Source organism: Tachypleus tridentatus, chromosome 10 (genome assembly GCF_004210375.1).
Source record: "Tachypleus tridentatus isolate NWPU-2018 chromosome 10, ASM421037v1, whole genome shotgun sequence".
NCBI lineage: Eukaryota > Metazoa > Arthropoda > Merostomata > Xiphosura > Limulidae > Tachypleus > Tachypleus tridentatus.
In genome coordinates, this window is record NC_134834.1 from 28,856,695 (window position 1) to 28,878,604 (window position 21,910).

General features: G+C 35.0%; 1 protein-coding gene across 12 annotated transcripts in view; it reads right to left on the bottom strand.

The window, feature by feature from the left end:
• Positions 1–20,073, bottom strand: part of LOC143228954 (sodium/potassium-transporting ATPase subunit beta-like) — a 161,551-nt gene extending 141,478 nt beyond the window's left edge. For 4 of the 12 annotated variants that reach the window (XR_013015573.1, XR_013015572.1, XR_013015574.1 and 1 more), the window contains exon 1: positions 19,910–20,073. The gene's annotated coding sequence lies outside the window, so the exon portion shown is untranslated. Of the gene's footprint in view, positions 1–12,958; positions 13,583–17,533; positions 17,639–19,909 lie in introns of those variants that run through there. The other 8 variants (XR_013015571.1, XR_013015570.1, XR_013015568.1 and 5 more) reach the window with 7 other exon arrangements.
• Positions 20,074–21,910: the final 1,837 nt, after the last annotated feature.

Here is a 21,910-nt window from a genome sequence, read left to right on the forward strand (position 1 = left end):
CTTTTGTTATGAAATATAACACCAAATCGAAACTGCAATTACCAAGTTTTCTCAAAATATAAAATTCATAATGCTACTGAATCGCTTATAGGGAAAAAAACAGAAAACGTTAAAATCCAGACTTACCTGAACTCGTTTCTCTTTGTTTTTTATTAGTATTGACCCTTAAGTTCTTTGGATTACATCCATTAATTTATATTTACCCTAGTATTTCCAAGTTTGAAAACCCATTAACACGAGTTTTGATGAATTCACTGATTTTGTTCGCTTTGCTAAATTAGTTATTTCATAACAAGCGTTATAAACTATTCTATTGAGATGTTACGAAAGTTAATTATAAAGTGTTGAAACTGTTGTTTGTGAAGTGAAACTGTGGTAGTTCAACGGAAGCGAAGAATCCTTACTTTAATTAATACATTAATTGTCATTCAAGTATTGTATTTTAGTGAAAATGTGAGGTAATATAACACAGCAACTGGGCCACACATCTGAAGCAATACCGGCTATTTGACAAATTACTGCCTCAGATTAAGTTGTCAAGAATCTAGACAAATGTAAATTAGTTTCAAACCCACTACAGAATTGTTTTCTAATTAATTGTTACTTCGTGCGAGATATACGATGAATGTTACCTGACACATTCTGTTCAACGTTACCTTCTTACTGAAAGAAACCGTTTATCAACAAACTATTCACTTACAAAGCTGGTCTTTGTTCCATTTAATTTAAGCAGAACTCATAATAATTTATATGAGTGTCTTTTGGCAATAAAACATTAAACACAGTTCATTTCTAAAGCATATCCATCATTTCGGACCGGGATTACAAGCTTCACTTTATGTGTTTATTCTGAAGTGATCTAAATGTTTCAAATTCAAACAAATTTCTAGATATACTGATTAAATGAATTGGTCTGTTTTATCAACAGAATCCATACCTTAGAAAAATTTAAGTTATAGGAGGAACAACCTGTCAAAGTGAGTCATGAACGTTTCAGTTGTCTCCTCTAACTGTTATATTTTAAAAGCTACCCCTTGTATTTTCATTTCTAACACGAGCACTTTAAAGTTTCGACATATGCTTTCTTATACTTTTTGATTGAGTAACTAATATTAACACAATTTTGTAGCTCGCTACATCGTTACAGTTCGTGTATGATCATGATTATCACAAGTCTGAGCATTTTAACTGCAGCATAGTTTTCATTGTAAAAGGCTTCGTCGTAAGGCTGTCAAGTCCAAAACACACCGCTCCTCCCTGCAAGATTTCCAAATTCTATCGAGTTTTAAGAGTCAGACCGTACAGAAGACCACAGGCACTGCATCTGACGATTTTACAGTTATGTCTTACTTTGGAATATCATTAATTCTTGTTTCATTATCCAGCTAATTGATGTGAACGAAAGATATGGCTGAAAGTCTTGGTGAACCTGTACCATGCTGACTCCCTTTCCAGAAGGAAATCCTTTTAAATTATGTTTCGTATTATTGCCTAGAGCTACTTTTGATACTTACCTTTGCTTTTCTGAATTCTCACCTGTTACACAACGCCGCACGTTAACTGACACAATTCGGATTCAACTTGTTGCAGGTCTTATCGTAACTAGTCCTGAAGTCCAAAGATGACCCATATTATTTTGTTTTACAATCCCATTAAGCTCAAGGGATATTCTCGTCTTAGAAATTCTAAATCATTAATATCAACACATATTTATGGTCTTTGTGTTTTTATATTTTGTATCGGAAACGGATGTTACATGCCCTTCAAAAAAGCGGTCAATTTTTAGTGGCATCACTCTATATACGAAATACCAGACAATGTCAGATGCAGTTTTGATATATTCCTTTTCACTATGACTTTATATCGGTTGTGGTTATCACGTGGCTTACTGATTTGCTTATTCAAAAGCCATTTTAACATCAAGTACTCAACAATCTGTATACAAGTCGTATATAAATATTCATTTGTTGCTTGCGTGACCAGAAGTTTATTACCAGAAATAGAGCAACGGAGTATTACTTGTCGCCAGCTCATACTATAGTAACACAAGTACTGGAATCATCTTTACGGTTACTAGTTATAATAAAATAAGATATTGCTCATTATAAAACTCGAATTGTATCATAAGTTTTATATCTGAATAATACGAACGGATTATAGCCCGGAAAGTGTTGCGTCATCAATGTTAAATAAAACTCTAAAATTATAACATTAACACGTTTTATGTCCTTTATTAGCAGTATTCGAATAACTTTACGAAATATTTCTAGTACGTGTATATAAATCTGACTAACGGACTTGTTTTCGTGCACGCACAATGAATATGAAATATGTAGCGAGTGAAATCGTTTATTGTATGACTTTTATTGATCCGTAAGATGTCAATTATATATAACTACAGAAGCAGAATTTTCTGCGTCCTTCATAAAAATACTACACATATGGAAAGAGCTCCTTTTATATATAATTCTATATGTGAATCATTTGCTTAATTTAGCTTATAACTGTTGGAAAATGTGTGCCGTTGGTCTACAGCCACGTGGTAAAATTTTAATTTCAGAAACTGCACGTGGACTGTTTTACATAGTGTTACTAAAACCCATCTTAAGTGTACGTAATTACTTATGTATGTGCACATAATTTTTCGATAACCCCATTAGAAAGTAGTTAAACAGCAGAAACACTTATTGAAGCACGTGACTGTGAAAAGTCTGCGACATTAATGATAATACAAGAGTACAACAAAATATTTTTTTTCAAAATAAACCTATTTAACCACAAAAACAACAAAATAAAAAACGTAAAATAAAAATATTAGAATGGATTTAACCCTAAATAAAAACCACTGTTCTTAAAACTAAACAATACACGCGTCTTTTTGATATATAAAATATTCTCTTAAGTACTGCAGAACATCCATATTTGTATTTGCAGAAAATCACGTGATTTAGTTAACGTGATAAGACTTCTTCGAGATAGATTGTTCAGCGGAACATGCTCTTCAGGTCCATTAATGCTTCTTTCTCTCGAAGGATTGTCTGGTGTTTGCTCCGCTTATAAAATGGTCGTTGTCGAAACTTGCCGTAGAATTATTCATAGTCCGACCCAAATAACAATTTATATGAAATAGTGACATACACATGTTCGTCTAAAAGTCTACGAAAGTAAAAACTCATCTCATTTAATCATCTGTTCCGAATCCTTTTCGATGTGTATGTACTATTCGACTGACTTTTTTTAAAACACATATTTAAATTCATGCTTTTGGTACATGAAAAGGAAAGAAGGAAACTTTGCGTCCCGATATCCCATTAGTAGAGCTACTTTTCCAGTTCCATGACAGTCGCATCTGGATTGTTCTTAGAATTCAATTTCTTTCCTGCTGTAACCTTTCTTACTATGTGCATTAATTCAAGAGAAACCTCTGGGATTTAAATTTTTTATTAAAGTATTAAGGAACTCGTGTTTCATAAGAACTCTACAATTCTTTCGGTACAATCTTTGAGAGCATAATTTTATAAATTCTAAGACGTTTAAATAATCGAAAGAGCATCGGTCGGTTAGTTGAAACTTCACGTAAACATTTATGTATATAAATGTATGTTATAAATCACCGAAGAAACATCTGCGGCTATCATAATAATGTTTCTTAAAACAGCATTTATTCGTTGGAATTCGGATATTCTTAAATAATTGATCAAACAGGTTATTAAATGAATAGTTTGATATAATTCTGGATAACAAGAAAAATGGGTTTGAAATAATGACTGTACTTTAAAATTATCTTTAATCGTGTGATTTGTGAAAACAAAAAAATAGATTGTTTGAGTTTTGCACAAAGCTACTCTAAGGCTATCTGTGCTAGCCGTCCCTAATTTAGCAGTGCAAGACTAGAGGGAAAGCAGCTAGTCATCACCATCCACCGCCAACTCTTGAGCTACTATTTTACCAAAGAAGAGTGGGATTAACCGTAACATTATAATGCCCCCACGGCTCAAAGGGCGAGCATGTTTGGAGCGACTGGGATGCGAACCAGCGACCCTCAGATTACGAGTGGCATGTCTTAACACGCTTGGCCATGCCGGGCTGCAAAAACAGATAATTTTTTAAAGAAAAAAAATTATAAAAAGCAGAAACACAACAGTCACTTGGGTTGACATTATATGTAAAAACACAACAGTCACTTGGGTTGATATTATATGTAAAAACACAACAGTCACTTGGGTTGATATATGTAAAAACACAACAGTCACTTGGGTTGATATTATATGTAAAAACACAACAGTCACTTGGGTTGATATTATATGCAAAAACACAACAGTCACTTGGGTTGATATTATATGCAAAAAACAACAGTCACTTGGGTTGATATTATATGCAAAAACACAACAGTCACTTGGGTTGATATTATATGCAAAAACACAACAGTCACTTGGGTTGATATTATATGTAAAAACACAACAGTCACTTGGGTTGACATTATATGTAAAATAACAACAGTCACTTGGGTTGATATTATATGTAAAAACACAACAGTACTTGGGTTGGTATTATATGTAAAATAACAACAGTCACTTGGGTTGATATTATATGTAAAATAACAACAGTCACTTGGGTTGATATTATATGTAAAAACACAACAGTCACTTGGGTTGATATTATATGTAAAAACACAACAGTCACTTGGGTTGATATTATATGTAAAATAACAACAGTCACTTGGGTTGATATTATATGTAAAATAACAACAGTCACTTGGGTTGATATTATATGTAAAAACACAACAGTCACTTGGGTTGATATTATATGTAAAAACACAACAGTCACTTGGGTTGATATTATATGTAAAAACACAACAGTCACTTGGGTTGATATTATATGTAAAAACACAACAGTCACTTGGGTTGATATTATATGTAAAATAACAACAGTCACTTGGGTTGATATTATATGTAAAAACACAACAGTCACTTGGGTTGATATTATATGTAAAAACACAACAGTCACTTGGGTTGATATTATATGTAAAAACACAACAGTCACTTGGGTTGATATTATATGTAAAAACACAACAGTCACTTGGGTTGATATTATATGTAAAAACACAACAGTCACATGGGTTGATATTATGTGTAAAAACACAACAGTCACTTGGGTTGATATTATATGTAAAATAACAACAGTCACTTGGGTTGATATTATATGTAAAAACACAACAGTCACTTGGGTTGATATTATATGTAAAAACACAACAGTCACTTGGGTTGATATTATATGTAAAATAACAACAGTCACTTGGGTTGATATTATATGTAAAAACATAACAGTCACTTGGGTTGATATTATATGTAAAATAACAACAGTCACTTGGGTTGATGTTATATGGTAATTTTGTACTGTTACAAAAGTGTTTTTTTCACACTTATTTTCTTAAATATTTCTCAAAGACTGTATTCCTCAAATCCGACTTTAATAGGTAATTAATGGTTATGGTCCGGCATGCCCAGGTGGCTAAGGCGCTCGACTCGTAATCTGAGGGGTCGCGGGTTCGGATCCAGGTCACACCAAATATGTTCGCCCTTTCAGCCGTGGGAGGGGGCGTTATAAAGATTACGATCAATCCCACTATTTATTGGTAAAAGAATAGCCCAAGTGTTGGCGGTGGGTGGTGATGACTAGCTGCCTTCCCTCTAGTCTTACACTACTAAATTAGGGACGGCTAACGCGGATAGCCCTCGTGTAGCTTTCTGCGAAATTTTGAAACAAAGAAACAAACAATTAACGGTTACCGTTATGTTTTTATCTTTATTTTATTTTATGGATTAAATATCATCAGTAAATTGCTTGTAATATTATTAGTACCATCGAGAAGATGTACCCCAAAGATTCAATGCAATTGAAAAATGAAAAGAGCAAATCAAACTGAATGCAATTTACGACAGTGGCCGGAACTTGACGCCTCCTACGATTACTTCACTGTACTTGACTCGAACGTCGGAATTTTTTACATAACCTTACTAACTAAAGATCTTTTTTGGTGTACCATGATGAACTTGAATATTGCGTGTTGAATACCATGAAGATAGACAGTCATTTAACATCATTTGTAAGCTGTCAGTGTTACCAAAACTTTAATGAATTTTATAAAGCGTTTTTACTCTGAGAAAATATAACTTAAACAAGTAATCTAGTTTCATTTGATGTTAGCGTATTATTTAGTTTCCAGTGAAATTGTCTCACTTCACGTTAACTCCTTCGTTTCGCTATAGATTTCGGGTACGTGTATGCTCTAAGAAATTACGAAAATATTTATACTTTGTTGAACTTACGTCAGGCTGTCAGTGTTGTCAGGGTGATATTTTATTTTGAAGGCGCGTGAATCTCTCTCTCAATTATATATATGGTACGTCATACTCATAAAATTATCTTCTGTCCAATAGCAAACTAAATTTGGAGCCAGCAACGACACGGTGTTTATACATACAGTTGTCACATGATTATCTTCACCAATGGTTCCAAAGGGGTTCGTATCCCCGTCGCGCCAAACATGTTCACCCTTTCAGCCGTGGGAGCATTATAATGTCACGGTCAATCCCACTATTCGTTAGTAAAAAGAGTAGCCCAAGAGTTGGCGGTGGGTGGTGATGACTAGCTGCCTTCCCTCTAGTCTTACACTGCTAAATTAGGGACGGCTAGCACAGATAGCCCTCGAGTAGCTTTGTGCAAAATTCAAAAACAAGCAAGCGTTTACATTTTTGTGACGTAATTACACTATGAAATTAGTGTATTGTTTAGTAATTTGCTTCACTACATGCTGATGTACTTTTAGAGGCTTATGATTTCACGATAAAGTTTGTCTATTGTTTGATGATGTAAATTGAATAACTTTTGATTTACTTTCATGTTGTCGTTCAGCTGCACGGTATGTTGATGTTCACTTAATTATGTTTTTCAATATGCTGATCTTTCTCTGTGCTATGTGTACTGTTCAGCCATCCGGTAACACGTGCCGTAAACATTTACTTTGGATATCTGTTAAGCTAACACAAAGTTACGCAGCCGGAGCTGTTTAATGGCTTTTATTGGACACTGGACGTTATTAAGGTGAATTATATGAAGCTCTGAATATGTTAGTGTCACGCTTTCCAACAGACAAATAATCAGTGACAACGAATGGAGTAAACAGGTGGTGTTTGTATCCTAGCAACAAATCATATTCCATTAGTTATTCATTGTTAGCCTCATTAACAGCGTTGATTAAAATATTTAAAAGTGTAATAAATTCATCTTTATCATTTTTCATAGCCTCAATTGGCTCATCGGCAAATCTTAGAGTTTACAACGCTGAACTTCGGGTTTCGCTACTCCCGGTAGGCAGAGCACAAATAACATATTGTGTAACTTTGTGGCCGATCCTCGTAAGATATTATTATTGGATTAATGCTGACAATATAAAAAAAAAAAAAAAAAAAACAGCAAGGGAAACCCAACTAAACGTAATAAGTTGTTGTTTCATTACATTACATACTATTTGCTATATTAGTATATTACGTTTATCTACGTTATTTACTGGATTAATTTCTAGTTCTGATCTATATAGGTAGTTTCTTTTAGTTAATTAGAGACCATGTAAACAGTGAAGTCATGTACTTGCACGCAATTTGCCACAAAAAATTGTTTAGAGAAAAAAAATGTTTATGAAGCCGAAATAACCAATTAGTAAGTGTTGGGTTTGTATGTGTCTGGACTCTGGACCAGGCTTGTTTATTGTTTACTGTTACAAGTTATGGTTCCAATTAGCTCGTAGAACAGTAACATGCTCGATGAAATAAAAAAAAACTAGAAGCAAACGCGCGAGTCTCTAACATGTTAGTTTGGAATATTAAATGTTTTCCTGAACAAAAAGAGCAGTTCATGTTGTTTTTAATGTGAAAACTTCATAAGTTAAAAGTACAATCAGGTTACTAAAGTTAACAACACCAAAACATACGAAAACAATTATGAAAGTTCTTGTTTTTGTTCAGATTTGTTGATCTGGGTTGATTGATCTTCAAACTCTCAGATAAAGTATGCCCGGTATGGCCAGGTGGGTTAAGGCGTTCGACTCGTAATCCGAGGGTTACGGGTTTGAATCCCCATCATACCAAACATCCTCGCCCTTTCAGGCGTGGGGTCGTTATAATGTGACGGTCAATTTCACTATTCATTGTTAAAAGAGTAGCCCAAGAGTTGGCCGTGGGTGGTGATGACTAGCTGCCTTCTTTCTAGTCTTACATTGCAAAATTAGGGACGGCTAGCACAGATAGCCCTCTAGTAGCTTTGCGCGAAATTCAAACCAAACAAACGTATAAAATAAAGAGTTAACGACAAGTATTATTTTATATTATAATAACTAGTGCATCCAGTCTAAATGCACCTTATATGACACAAGGACTAAAAGCCAAGTCAAGAGATCCATACGATTAACACAGAGTCACTCCTAGTTTTAGACCGTTTATCAGAGGAAGAGCAATCAATTAAAAACACCCTACATAGCTACTTGTAGCCGAATAGCGAGATTGATTGTCACACTTATAAAACCCCTACAGATAAAAGCACTGAAAGTGTTAAGTGGCATATTGCGGATCGAACCTTGAACCTTTAACCTGTTCATTGCCGTAGACGAGATAACTCGTCCAAGCCGATCGGTAACACAATGCCACGGACGAGTTAATTCGTTCTTAATAATACCTAACTTCAACGCTAGATGTCAGCACCATACATGCATTTGATTTACTTACATATTGTTTCACTTTCGATCCAAAATGGGGTCACGAAAAAGATTACAAAATGATGAAGCATTAGAGTTGTATTTTGAACTTGGTTCGGAGTTGCCGTAGCAGCTGAAATACTTGGCAGTCAACAGGTTAAATTTGCAGCCCATTATATGCTAACCATTAAGTCACACTAATACATACAAAATATAGTTTATACACAATGTAAACTCAATTCGTTATGTAATATCACATCTGCACTTTCATCTATTTCTGTTAATATTTAACTAAATATTGTAAGATGTAACTGATATTTTCTCCCAATATATCTATTACCAAACAAGATAAAAATATGTTGTCGGTATTTAACCGAATATCCTAATACAGCAGTAAGTATAGCGAAGAAAACAGTTTATCGAAATACTTCTGTCTCTTGGATATTATTCAATAAAAGTGATTTTTTATTGTAGATTCTATACCGTAAACATTTCTAACGACGTATTTCGTATTTTAAAGTTCAAAATGGGTAAACGATAAGCTAATGGACTTATAATAGTAAAATCCAGATAGCCAGCCAATTGTGTAGCATTGTCCCCGTGGTTTACAGAATGTAAACATCCAATCTATTGTGTAGCACTGTCTCGGGGGTTGACAGAATGTAAACATCTAGTCCATTGTGCAGCATTGTCCCCGTGGTTTACAGAATGTAAACATCCAATCTATTGTGTAGCACTGTCTCGGTGGTTGACAGAATGTAAACATCTAGTCCATTGTGCAGCATTGTCCCCGTGGTTTACAGAATGTAAACATCCAATCTATTGTGTAGCATTGTCCCCGTGGTTTACAGAATGCGGACAAACAGGCCATTGCAGCACTGTTGCACTAAAAAACAACAACAACTACACAGTTTCAAAGTTTCTATCAGCGGAATCCCTAGTTTGAAACTTTCATATATTGAATTCAATAATTTCAAGATGTTTTAACAGTGAGTTCCACAGCTACACACTTTCTATTCATTAATTCCTTACTTTCAAAGTTTATAAGAGTGGTTTCCATATATTCGAACTTTCGACATGAATTTCCTTGTTTAAAAACTATTAAAGTGCCCCTCCCCAGTCCCTAATAATGCATTTAATAGTTTCGAAATTTCTAATAGTAGATCTTACAGGTGAAAATGTTTTCGGTAAGGTAAATAGGTTCAAAGTTTTCGATAGAGAACTTTAAAAATTCAAAACGTCCATATTAAACTCCAAAGAACTAAAGAAAAACGTATTATTAGATTCTAACGTTTAAAAAGCGCTTAGTAGAGTGAAAATTAAATATTTCTTTTTCACACAAACGCCCTGTGTAAAAATTAGTTTTAATCTTTTACTCTAACACATATTACTGGGATCAATTTCTCTTTGGCCCAGCATGGCCAGGTGGTTAAGGCACTCGACTCGTAATCCGAGGGACGCGGGTTTCAATACCCGTCACACCAAACATGTTTGCCCTTTCAGCCGTGAGGGCATTGTAAAGATACGTTCAATCCCACTATTCGTTAGCAAAAGAGTTGGCGGTGGGTGGTGATGTCTAGCTGCTTTCCATCTAGCCTTACACTGCTAAATTGGGAACGGCTAACGCAGATAGGCCTCGAGTAACATTGCGCAAAATTCAAAACAAATAATTTCTCTTTCAACCCCTTTCTCTTTCATTCAGTTTCATTCTGATACTCAACCCACATGGAAAAGTTAGTATCTAGTCACGTGGCGGAATAAACAATATTTCTGAGTTAATTATCAGTTGTATATTAAATTACTGTGAGTTGTTTTTCGTTAAATGACCTTTATATTCTTTTTTTATTAAGCCTGATGTTGTTGTATTTTTGTTTCTATTTTTTTTATATATTGTCGTTTTGCTTTCTTGGTTGCTCGTATCCGCTTTCACTTCTAATTATTCACGGAACTGTTCGTATTCACCTCGGGTTCCGAAGATGTGTAAATACACGCGCTCACGAGCATATTGATCACGAGATATGACAGTTCTTTGTTAGGCTGAAAGTCTTCCGAGTCTAAGGTTAAACAAACCTCGTTTACTGCCTCGGTTTCCTTAATAGGAAGTGCGTGCAGAAGTAAGTTGCTTTCGAAACTAAATGAACTTATCATGCGCCTGTGGTTGATGAAGCGAGAGATATGTCAATAACATGAACAGCCTACACTGAGTTGTGGAAATAATACATCATACTAATCAAACTCAAGAAAGCTTCCTATTATTTTGATAGAAACTTAGAAACCTGTAGTGAAGGCAGCAGATAATAATTACTGTAGTTTGATTACTTTGGTCGTTACACAATAACGTGTAGTTGTTTTGACGAACGTTCTCTTAAACGCCTCACGTTAAAGCACGCGTATGAGAATACATTCATGTATTTTACGATTATATACGACTATTTGTTTTAAACTGCATTTATGCGGTTAAGTTACCCTCAGGTATGAATAAATGTTTTGAGTGTTTTAGAAAGCTTCGATACAAAAATATATAACGTGAAAACTTAACTGAGTTAAAACGTAAAGTGTAAATGCTATGAACTACTAATATCTGTGAAAATTATTCATAATTGTTAAATCTAGAATGCGACTGTTTCCAAGTCAAATTATTTTACAATATATTCATATTTTACACTGTGAGGTTTGCACGTATTTGTAATTATGTTCTATTAATCACATCGGTGGAAACAATGAAACTATAAACATATAAAAACAAACGAACAGAACGGTAGATTAATTAATGTATATTTAGTTAAAAACGACGTTGCTGTAATTCGGGATTTTCAGACAAAATTCTTTACAGTTACTGATTTCGAATCCATTATTTTTATCTTCCTTTTTAGATTTGTCCATTTTTGTTTTGTATTCATAAATATATAATTTTGTTAACATACAAAATGTATACATACACAGGTGATTCATGGTTCGCGACTCGAGCTCCGTGCTGTGGAGCTGTCGGTACACTATAAGGTCAAATTAAGGTTACATTTCAATTTTCGGTCAAACAAGATTATCCATAAATATGGCGATGGGTTCTGTTGTCTAGTTATCTTTCCTCTAATCAGTCAGTTCAAAATTATGCGCACGTATAATATAGCTTTGTATAGCTTTGCGCGAAAATCCTAAATACAAGAACAGTTTGTAATATGTACTCCAAACCTGGTCATTTACAGAAAATATATTTGTTAGCCTACAGGTACTGTTGAGAACCCTATCAATTTCATATATTATATGTTTGTGAACAACAGATTAAATAGACATCATTGAAACTGAAAAGTCGGAGCAAATAACCCACTCTCGGTCACGAAAGATTACAAAAAAACCACCTTGGACCTTATCAATCAAGTCTGAAGTTTGAACACATCAATCTAAAACAAATACAAATCAATTAAGCGCCATTTTTCCACCCTTTCAAGATCTTTCTGAGCGTGAAAAACCACAAGTCAGTTTTTTAACATAATATATATTGAATGGAATAGCTGTCCCCTGGACAGAAATTATGTGCATCCATTATTAAAGAAAGGGTGTGTTTGTGTGTTTTCTTATAGCAAGCCCCCCGCTAGTACAGCGGTAAGTCTACGGATTTACAATGCTAAAATTAGGGGTTCGATTATCCTCAGTGGGGTCAGCAGATAGCTTGATGTGGCTTTGCTATAAGAAAAACACACACACACACTCTTATAGTAAAGTCACATCGGGCTATCTGCTGAGTCTAGTGAGGGGAATCGAACCCTTGATTTTAGCGTTGTAAATATGTAGACACACCGCTATACCAGCGAAAGACATTAATGAAAGATTATTTTAGAACATGAAAAGTTGCTCCCCTCATATGTAATTGTAAAAAACGCCCATAAAAACATAAAATGTGAACCACAATCCCACGAGCACCTTTGCATGAATTCAGCAAACCTTCATGCCAAATTTGGTGAAACTTCACTAAGAGAGGGCAAAGTAGTGGTTAAAAAAAAAACGCAAAACTATAAGTTTTGTACGTATCTCCCCATGGGTCCTATGAGCCTTCATTCCAATTTTGGCGAAGATACATCTTCACACTACGAAGTAATTATATGGAAATACTCTAAACAATGTTGTCATATTTATATCGATGCATAAACAATTAGAAAAAGAATGACTCTAACAACCACAGTTTTGGGTAGCATTGTTAAACTTTGGATGGATTTCAACATTTCGAATGTTATCTAGTTAACATGCTATAAATAACAAAGCAATTGAACTCTTTCTCTTTTTTTTGTAATAAAAATCATTATTAAGTGCAATGTAATTAATGCTACATCGTCAAAGAACAATAGATTTTTTTGTAGACGGCGCTATATAAATTACTAAAATACAAAACATCCAACCATCTGAAACAAAAGTATACGAACGTGGCAAGGTTTAAACGAATACAAAAGCGTTGAAATATCGATATTAGTGCATTTGCTTAAAACCTAATTCAAAGACGAAAGCCCATGAATACAGAATAGATTTTTTTCTGGGTGGGTATTTGGGTAATGTTTGAATACTCAGAAGGGTCAGGTGCATGAGACTTCTTCCTCCTAATAGAGCTTCGAGCTTTCTCTGTGTTGATATTTGGGTAGTTATGGAAGGTCAGGTGCACTAGACCTCTTCCTCCATCCCGTACTTTGGCGGCCTCTATACTTAGGATGTGGTATTTGGTATAACTTTGGGCCAGAGTATGACACCGTACTCAGGCCCATTTCAGGGCATTCTTTCCTCGTTCGGTGTACTCTTCCCGCTCCCACGGCGAATAGAAACACCATTCTCAAAGTGGCTAACGCGGTCCTAATAGAGGAAAGACAGAAGATTATATTTTGAACTGCAGGACTAGGATATTATTTAATTGCGATAACGTTCATTGGATAGATTTAGACGAAACTCGATCATTGGCTGCGGTGAGGTACTCTCGGAATGAACGATGGCATTCTTGCATAAAGCGCGAAACTGATAGCTATCTATATGTTTCGTTAGCCCTAGTTGCGCAGGCTTCACAGTCACTTCTTTCAGATATATCTTCTATAGAATAATAGTACCTAGAAGAACAGGGGCTATTTGATCTCGCATTTAATTTCTACTGTCTCTGAACTAAAAAACTGAAAGCTGTAATTCCTCATTTCCGGGCCTTACTTTCATCTGTGATTATTGAAATTAAATACGATCTTCAATATCATGCCTCATTAACTGGTATGTGCCAGTTTCATTAGTGACGTCAAATACGAAAACGTCCTCACGTTACATTTGTTTTCTATTCTCACAGGAATCATTAACGGCTTAGTTTGTCGGCTTATTTGCCAAGGTCAAGCGTGGATTACTAAGTTTATCGCGAATGGTCTGTATAATTAATCAGAAATAAAAGAAAATAGAATTTCTAAAAATAGAATTATCTTAGACATTGAATTGGATAAGAAGGACTTATATAAATTAATATTTCTCTCCCGATTTTCAACACCACGCTTCTTCCACAGTGACCGAACAATTGGTCTGTAAATTTATAATGGTTTCGTCCCTAATTTAGCAGTGTACGACTAGAATGAAGGCAGCTAGTCATCACCACCTACCGCCAACTCTTGAGCTATTCTTTTACCAACGTATAGTGTTATTGGTTGTAACATTATAATGCCCATATGGCTGAAAGGGCGAGCATGTTCGGTGCGACGGGGATTCGAATCCGCGACCCTCAGATTTCGAGTCGAAATCCTAAACCCACCTGGTCATGCCGGGCCATTTATAATGGTAAAGACTGTTCCATACCTGTGGTGAACACGTTACAAATAGCTCATTATGTAACTTTGACATGAATAACAACCAGATCTGTACTCGGTTAGATAGCAGTATTTTATATACGTAACAATTGCAAAATGACGAAACGTTTTCCAGATGGACAAACAATAACAAGTTAAATTGATTGTGGCTCCTTCGTTATGAAGGTTGTCAGGGTGCCACAAAATTCATTAGATCTGCATGCTATATAACCGTACTTATATGAAAATATTATTTATGAAATGATCTGAATTGTGTTTTCACCAGCAACAATATATTAGGTTGTCCAGAAATGAATGTCGGAGTTCTCACAATGATATTTATAAGCTGAATATTGACTAACTTATCGTTGTTTGGTTGGTTTAATCCAACATTTGTCGCTTACAAGGTCTCTTAATTGTCTGTTGTTTCAAGTCTACTCAGAATAAGTTTCGCAATCCCCAAGCCACATGGACAAGAAGGACTTTCGTCTGATTTTCCTCTTTGACTTCAAACTTGGATGAAATGCTACCAAACCTACACGGAACACCAACCAGGCATTCGGCCATGGGTCTGTTACTGAATGTATAGTTGAGTGTTGGTTCCAAAGGTTTCGACATGGAGATGAAAGTCTTGAAGACCACGAAGGTCGTGGAAGGAAGCCATCCTCAGATAAAAACGCATTAAGAAGACAAACCCTCGCACAACAGTACATGAACTTGCAGAAAACTTAAACATAAGCAAATCCAGCATTGACACCTGAGTGTGTTTGAAAAGACAAAAAGTTGGATAAGTGGATTCAGCATGTACTGATTGAAGATCAACAAAATCGACGTTATGAGACCTGTCAAGGTTGACGCTCTAAAATTTGAATGAAGGACGTTTTGAACAATAATCGCTTTCAAAACCAGGCAGCTGGAGGAGAAACCTTCATAGAGTTCGTTGACCATAGAAACTCTGATTTCTACAGCAGAGGCATAAACAGCATCGTTACACGTTGGCAAAAGTGTGTTGAAGCAAGTAATACTTACTTTGATTAAAGCATGTTTTACAACATTTGTTTATACTTTTCCAAACTTCGCAGTTCAAAAATGACATTTATTTCTAGACAACCTAATATAGCTGTTTCACATTGCATCCGGTTGTTAACGGTTAGCAACAACTCAAGGTTCTGTTTTGTCATAAAGACAACTCAAGGTTCTGTTATGTCATAAAGACAACTCAAGGTCCTGTTGTCATAAAAAAACTCAAGATTCTGTTATTTCATAAAAACAACTCAAGGTCCTGTTATTTCATCAGAAAAAAACTCATGGTTCTGCTATGCCATAAAAACAGCTCAAGGTCCTGTTATTTTATCAGAAACAACTCAAGGTTTTGTTATGTCATAAAAACAATTCAAGGTCCTGTTATTTCATCAGAAAAAAGCTCATGGTCCTGTTATTTCATCAGAAACAGCTCGAAGTCCTCTTGTTTCATCAGAAACAACTCAGTTCTGTATTTCATGATATATTTTAATGGGTTTTTTTAGCTAACGTTTATGGAGATTTATTAGAAGCTGATCCATAAGCTATTATAGATTCATACTAAATTAAATAATCAATATTTATATTACATCGTTCCACATTTTTCTGAAATAGTACACGTTAAATCTGAGTTTGAATTTACAAATCTGGCTACATTTCATCTTAACATTTTGTGTTGCTAAATAAAAGAGTAACCACAACTTTATAGTGATCTTGTGTCATTTCTTTTCTTTGTGTGTTTCTTACGGACCCTTACACTGTTCTTTACTAAAGGTATTTAGTGTTCATGGTTCGCGTTCTGTTATGTAAACACCTCCATCTACACACCGAGACTGTGGGTGCTTTATAAGAGTAACTATAATGTTTCACTATTCGATCTTGTGGTTGGCGGTGGGTGCTATTGATTACCTGTCCTCTCTCTAATCCTTCCATTAAAAATTAGATATGACTGTGCGACTGTGCGTGTATACAACCAAAAATTTCTTGCTTTCTGGGTAGTTCTGGAATTTTCTATTTTTCGCTCTGTGAGCTTCATTAATTAATATCTGGAAAACAACAACAAAAATACTTAGATAAAGCAGAGCTGATAAATGTGAAAAGTAGGGTCGGGTGGTTGGCATTATCGACAACAATTTGAGGTTTAGTAAAGAAGAAATAGAAAAAAATATATATATAAAATTACTGTTTCCATTAAAAATTAAGTAACTCAGAGTTCTGTGCATACTTAATGCATTCCTTCTCGTCATAGCATACAGGGCTGGATAACAAATAGCTAACACGGTGGGTTGAGTGAGGAACAAAATTCAATCAGGTTGGCGGCTGAAAAATAGCTTTAGTACCGTGTTTTACACACCTTCCGGTGTTACGTTCTGAAAACGGGTCACGTTCTTCTTAGAAAATACAGAGGCAATTTCAAGTTCTAAAGTCTACCTCAACGCTATGACCTCTCAAGGTCCTTCAACGATCTTGTAATCTTCACTGTTCCATATCTTCGTTATGGGCTACAGTCAACGTGTTCGAGAAGTTGAACGAAATTGTTTTGTTTAATTATTGGAGAGTATATATATATATATATATATATAAAGGTAAAGCATTCGGTATATATATATAAAGGTAGAGCATTCGACAATTCAGTTAGAAATTTCTCTGTAGCTTATTAATAGAACATGAAGTACTTTCGGGCCTTAAAAGAATATGCACATTTTGTTTTAAAATATACGTTTTTTGAATTAAGAAGTCAAAGCATTAGTGTCGGTTACTATCTAGCTTTACCATATAGTCTGATATCGCAACTACTAATGAAGTTCTACAGCCAAAATAAATAAGGTGAAAGTTTGGTATATTTGTGGATTTTTTTTTTTCTAAAACCTTCGGAATAGAAGATGGAGAAAAAATTCGGAAACAAACAAGGCAAGGCATGCGTAAATATAATTATGTTACCAAGTTTATCTATAGACATAGAAAAACAACATACCTTTCACCTAATGTTTTCTCCGAAAATCTTATAACCTTCTCATCGAATCTCTAAACACGGTTTTTCTCTTCATTTCTTGCCCACCGAGATCAAACCCCTGAGCAACTAACACGATAAAAGGAAATATTTAGATCCAATCAAAGGATATCTTCGCTCAAACAGATTTTTGCCGCCAGCTTGGTCCGGCATTTATCAAGAAACGCGCTTTGCCCAACTGGCGGACTGCCAAGTTAATGGGCATTTTAGTGATAGGATCGATAGCTTTCTTAAATACAACAGTAGTAACTCCTGTGTAACATAATATACCGTAACGGTAAAAAAAAAAAATGATAAAATGCTACTCTCCTCGGTCCTTTGCCAACTAGCGTTAGAAAATTCAACTTCTCGTTGAACTTCCATAGATGTCTTGTCTTCAACTTATAGTTCCACAGGTTTGTCTTTAACTTGTACTCACATAATCTTATACATTATTTGTAATTCAATAAACTGGATATTATATAGCAGATAAATGTGCAACTTGCAGTTCTACAAATTTAACTTGTATTTCATAAGTTTCGTTGTTTGTACAATGTGTAGTTCAATAAATGTTTTGTATCCTTTAAGTCCATAACTTTACCTTGCAGTATCATAAATGCGTTATTATATTATTTGTAATTCCATAAATTTGTTCATTTCTAGCTTGTAGTTTCATAAGTTTATTTGTAGGCTGTAATTCTATACATTTGTTTGTATGTTGTAACTTCTAGTTTCATGAGTTTATTTGTAGGCTGTATTTCTATATATTTTTATATGTTATTGGGTGTAGTTCATAAAACTATTTATAGGCTGTAGCACTGTACATTTGTTTGTATGTTATAACGTGTAGTCCATAAGTTTATTTGTAGGCTATATTTCTATACATTTGTTTGTATATTATGACTATAAAGTTATTTTGTAAGCTGTGGTTTTATACGATTGTTTGTATATTGTAATTCGATAAATATGTCTGTTGCTTCTAGTTCCATAGATTTATTTGTGGTTCGTATTTCCACAATTTTTGTAGCTTGTTGTTCCATGAATTTATTTATCTTGCAGTTCTTTGATTAAATTTGTTTGTTTAGATTCATAAATTTGCCCAAATATATATCTAAAAACAGCTCGTTTGGGTTGAGAAAATTTTTCACGTAGAGGAGTGAATAACGTTTCGACCTTCTTCGGTCAAAATTCGAAATGTGCAAAATAGTTTTTAGCTCATAGTTTATATCCTCATAAACTTATTTAATTTTTGTGGTTATCTAATGATGTTTATATAATTTGTAGCTCAGTTAACACTGAGGCTTTCAGCTTTAAATCATAATAATACATATTAGCTGGTACTAAATGTCACACCCCGCCGTCCGAGGTATTGTGTCGTTTATCTTAATTCGTCGTAGTTCACGAGAGAGTATTTTGTACGCTTTTAGTAATGCTTTAAGGTTACTTGTAATTTTACGCTCAGTAAGCTTGAGTGGGATATCCAACTATGTAAACTAATGTGTACAATTTAACACAGTTCCATGAGTATACTCGTTTTAGTTCGGTTGTACGTTAACATGATAATTTACTATACAACCTTCGAAAGCGTTCCGAAAATCTAAACTCACGCTTTGAAGATCATATAATATATACATTCTTGGTTCCATTTTACGTCATGATTTCAAAATATTATTTCAAAGCACGTGAAGCGAAAAAGAACAACAACACCCGTGACGTGAGGCGTTTTATTGCTTAAAAATGAAAGGTTCGAACGCCGACTCTCAACTAAGGAGTTATGATATTAGTTTTACATAAAACATGTTTAAAGACGACGGCATCAGTAACAGCTGTAGAGTTTATCAACCATACCTCTCAAAGCACAAAGGAAAAAATTATATCAAACAGAAGACTCGATACTTTCTTCCTAGAATCTTATAAGACAAAGCGAACGACTATGTACATCAGTTATGGGTTTTACCCTTCTGTTATATTTGGTGATAAATAGGAAATAGCTCAGAAAGTTCTATGTTTTCTCCATACAGAAAGAGGTCATGTTTTCAGCAGCGCCTCAGTCTGTATGTTTAGATATCGGCACTTTCCGTTCCTTTACCCGCCAGAACTATGTTGGAAATATAGCATGATGTTTAGTGACTGCTGTAGTAACGAACTGTTTCCAAATAATATACGTTCACTTATGTATCTGACCCTGATGTACGTCGTTTTAAGAGCTCTTAATATTTAGCGTTAAACTTGAGTGCAGTTTTCTGAATGGTTTCTACAGATACTAGACGTCATTAGAGTGAGATTATATGTATTTAAAACTCTAGAAATGGATTAGTTTTAAAGTTGCTTCTGGTTTTGTACAGTTACGCAAACACTCACCTGTTATAAGAAAGGGAAGAACTGCGGTAACAAATATCTCTCCTCAGTAACCGCTGGAGGCAAACATTGAAACTGACGCGCACTCTCTGCGGTTATCAAACTGCCACGTGGAAGAGGTACAGAAGTAGTTCTGGTCTGTATCGATACGTGACGATGGGTTCCTGTGCAAGAACGCCGCCGCTTCGAGATTGCGTCACTGCGAGCGATGTTGAAACTTTCCGTCAACAATCATCCAATGAACGTTAGCTATTTAAAGAAGATCATTCTGTGCAGTTCGAGCCTGATCTTTCTTTCCACTTCCTCTACTTCATAGATTTTTCTCTTTTCCATTAGGTTTTAGTGACTGCATAACATCGGTATTTGAACAGTTTTGTCTACTAGCAATATCACTGATCCCTTGTTACTTCATCGTGTGTTTATATGCTTTTAACTGTATATAGACGAGCATTTTTAGTTTAGCAATGCAAAACTAAGTCTAAAAACAAAACTGAACCTGACAAGAAAGCAGTTCGCACTGAAAATAGTAGAAATTCGTATTGCACTGAAACATAAATGGAGTAACGTGTATCTTTTCTTATAGCACAGCCATGTCAGGCCATCTGCTGAGTTCACCGAGGGTAATCGAACCCCTGATTTTTGCGTTGTAAATTCGAAGACGTACCGCTGTACCAGTGTGGGTGTAATGAGTAATTAGAACTGTAATATTCAAACATTTAATTAGTCAATTATATGTATGTACATAAGGTATGCGTGTGACCACTGATTGATGAACATGTGTATGCACACACACACACACACACACATATATCAGGTATGATTATACTTGTGTTATTGGCTAGCGAATGTATATATGGGGTATGTATGTAGGTGGTTTTTGATCAGTGAATACATATATAAGATAGGCATATGGTTATCGGTAAATATGTTTCTTTATCTTTTAAATTTCGCCCAAAGCTACACGAGAGCCATCTGCGCTGGTCGTCCCTAATTTAGCAGTGTAAGATCAGAGAGAAGACAATTAGTCATCACCAACCACAGCCAACTCTTGTGCTACTCTTTTACCAACAAATAGTGGGATTGATCCTCAAATTTAAACGTTTACTAAGCTGAAAGGACTAGCATATTCAGTGACGCTCAGATTGCGAGTCGAGCACCCTAACTACCTGGCCATGCTGGGCCAATTTTGGTTGGTGAATACATATATGTATGCACAAGAAAAAGTACTCGTCCTCAGTGACGGAAAATGTTTATATTAGTTTATCAATTTAAATTATTTCATAAAACTTTACAAGGGTTAACTGTGTTGGACTCTTGGTTTCTCTCAGAGCCAAATCACTGAAATATGTATACCGCTCACTGCAAAGAGTAATTGTTGAGTATTTCAGTGGTGCTATGACTACTTAATAATAACATATGGTAAACCTACGACACATTTTTAAACGTGAATGACAATGTGATTCAATTCTAACAATGTAGTGTAAAATATATAGCTTGCGATATAAAATTAGGCATCAATATTCTTCATGTCTGTTCTCCAGTCATTTGAAAAGTAAATATTGAGCTTTGTCTGCGTGCGCAGCTTTTTAAACGTAACCGTGAGAGCGGCCGCCGTAAACGCGAGACAGACGAACGATCAGGCAGGCACCACTGTTCGCAATATATACATATAAATGCGATATGTGAAAGGTTATTGGTTGGTATAGGTACGTATCTAATGGTTGACGAGCGTGTATACCGTAATAGGCATTTCATTTTATATCTCTGACTTAATTGGTCATTAAGTCTACCAAACTTTGTGTTCAGCTTGGAGCATCCGCAAGTATAGGACTTACGCAGTTTCGAAATAAATTCTTCTATGGTGACTTATATGTTAATAATACGGCACATATGTACCTATATAAGACAAAAATTAATTAAACTTTTTTTCACTAAAGGCACTCGAAATCAGCTACATTATTATATACCCAAATTTCATTTCTCTCTCCCAAAAATGTGGTAGCT